Source organism: Charadrius vociferus, unplaced genomic scaffold (genome assembly GCF_000708025.1).
Source record: "Charadrius vociferus isolate BGI_N301 unplaced genomic scaffold, ASM70802v2 scaffold600, whole genome shotgun sequence".
NCBI classification, from domain to species: Eukaryota; Metazoa; Chordata; class Aves; order Charadriiformes; family Charadriidae; genus Charadrius; species Charadrius vociferus.
Window position 1 is genome coordinate 14643 of NW_009646404.1, and position 2212 is coordinate 16854.

Here is a 2212-nt window from a genome sequence, read left to right on the forward strand (position 1 = left end):
CCTTGTGGGCAGCAGCCGCCGCTGTGGGCACAGCAGAGGGGGAAGACCCCATTCCCTGCTCGGTCCCTGTGTTTAAAAGCCCTTTGTTCCTCGCTGCCGCTGAGTGTCCCCCCATCCTCCTCCCCAGGCCACCCTGATGGTCGGAGCCGTCCTGTCTGCCACCGAGCAGCCCACCGAGTAAGTACCAGCCCCTGGCAGGGTCCCTGACAAGCTGCGGGGGGGTATCGGGGGGTGCAGGAAGTGGGTGGATGTTCCATTTCTCCCCACATCCGTGTCACAGCTGCTGTGACAGATCACTTGAGCTGGTGAGGATTTAGAGCCTTGCGCAGCCGGTTCTGGTGCCGGCGCCCAGGTTGGGATTTCAGCTGCAACGGCTTTTGTCGTAGCACAAACACACCAAGAATTTCCTTTCCTTTACGGATGACGCAGATGCAACAGGAGCCTCCCCCGAGCCAAAATCCAAGCTCCGCTGGTTTCTCCCTCACCCAAAGCCCGGGGTATGGGGGGCACCTTCATGGCTGCAAGGCATCCCCTTCCGCACCACCGTGGCACTGGGGCCGGGGGACGTTTTCACAACACCCCACATCATTCCCACTTACCTCGCAGTCAGGGCAAAGGGGGTTTTCCCAAGGGAACAAGCGGGTTCTTCCTCCATGGGGTGTTGGGGAGCCAAAGTGGACGGTGAAATGCAAGCGGTGCCTCCCCATCGCAGCCTCCCGGCCTCGGTCCTGCGAGGTTTCCAGTGCATCCCAGCCAGCGACCTGCCTGCTGCCGACATCCGCGCCTTTGCCCAGGGATTGCAAAATGAAACGGCGGAGCTGAGCGGTGCCCAGGTGGGCAGGGACAGGGACCGCGGACCCCACAGAGCCCAACGGGGCGCGGGGAGCCGGGGGGTGCCGGGGAAAAGGGGGGTCTCACCACCTCAGTATTGTCAAGAACAGCCTCTCTCTGCCCAGCTCTCCTGCCTGGCCAGGCTGCTCGCTGCCAAGAACCTGACGGCCGATTTCGGCAGGTACCCACCAGACCTGCTGCTCTTCTTCGAGTGAGTATGGAAGGCAGCACACAGCTGTGGGTTTGGTGCCAAATCACGCCATCCAGCCCTCCCCGGCGTGGCCCTGGCGGCAGCCCGGGGCACACGGGAGCTCTGCGTGGGAGAAGAGCATTACGAAATCTGCAGTACCCACACGGGGCATTTCCAGCCCTGCAGACCCCCCTGGTCCTCTCCTCACCCCACTCCTCGCCGAGGCTGGGGCCATGCTGGCCATGGCGGAGGGTGCGTGGGGTTTGGTAGCCCCCATCCTGTGCCCGAGATGTCCTCCCCAGGGTAAGAGCACACCCCCCCCCAGCCCCGTGCAGCTCCGCAGCTCGTTGCTCAGAAGGGAGTGACCATTTAAAATGACTTTCCCCGTGCTTCCCCCCCCAAAAAAAACCAACATTAAAGATCTCCTGCCCTTCGTCCCGGTCCTCCCCGCCACGTTGACTATTGCTCCCCGCAGCTCAGCCGAGGTGCGCGGTGGGACCTGCAGAGCGTTTTACGCCCGGGCGTCCCGCGGGAACCTGGACCTGCTGCCCAGGGGCTCAGCCCGGCGGACGGGGCTGCTGCGCGGGGCGCTGGCGTGCCTGGTGAGTGGGGACCGAGCTGGGGGCATCCAGGGTCCCCCACACCCCTCGACGGGTGTTTATACGAGGGCTGGGTGGTCTCTCCCAGGGGGTGAGGAGCAGCCGCCTGCGCCCCGAGCAGCTCAGCAGCCTCGGGGCACTGGTGTGTGACATGGAGCCTGAGACCATCACGGCCTCGGACCCCAGTGTCCTGGAGAACCTGAAGCTCTGCCCAGCACTGACGGGGGCCCAGTGGGACGCCCTCAACACCGTGTTCCTCCAGGGAGGCACAGCGTATGGGTAAGGAGCCTCTGCCTGTTCTTACGGGGTGGGCAATGAGCAGGAGGGATGACGTACCCGCGAGGATGCTGAGCTGGTCCTTCTCCCGATGGCTGCAGGGATCCTTCGAGCTGGGATTTACAGACTCTGCAAAATTTGGGGCCACTCGTGCTGGCGTTGAACCAGACCACGCTGAGCTTGGTGCCTGAGGTAAGCCTCCTCCTCAACACCTCGGGGCACGTTGCCCACCAAGCAGGCCAGCCCCGAGGCTGCGGGACCCAGCACCCTCTGTCTCCTCCTGGCTGGCAGCGCGGGAGGCTTTCGGCGGGAGCAT